This window comes from Penaeus monodon, chromosome 22 (genome assembly GCF_015228065.2).
Source record: "Penaeus monodon isolate SGIC_2016 chromosome 22, NSTDA_Pmon_1, whole genome shotgun sequence".
Taxonomy (NCBI): domain Eukaryota; kingdom Metazoa; phylum Arthropoda; class Malacostraca; order Decapoda; family Penaeidae; genus Penaeus; species Penaeus monodon.
In genome coordinates, this window is record NC_051407.1 from 5,319,691 (window position 1) to 5,319,904 (window position 214).

Consider the following 214-nt stretch of genomic DNA (forward strand, 5'->3'; position numbering starts at 1 on the left):
ATCGTGCGTGGAAGTGAACACAATAATACCCAATTGTATGTAAGCATATGTACGTATGTTTATTTTTCTCCTGTGCATGTGTGCTAGACAACTAGAGCGGAAATGCAGAGGATAATGCCCTATTGCATGTGCGTGCGTGTTATCCCGAAGTACACACGATAATGTCCCAGTGGATATGCACACACGGGTACGTATGCATGTGCGTCAGAAAGAA

At 43.9% G+C, this 214-nt stretch overlaps 1 protein-coding gene across 1 annotated transcript in view; it reads left to right on the forward strand.

Moving 5' to 3' along the window:
* LOC119586843 overlaps window positions 1–214 on the forward strand; it is a gene marked incomplete at its 3' end in the record, with an annotated part of 157,934 nt that overhangs the window by 128,135 nt on the left and 29,585 nt on the right.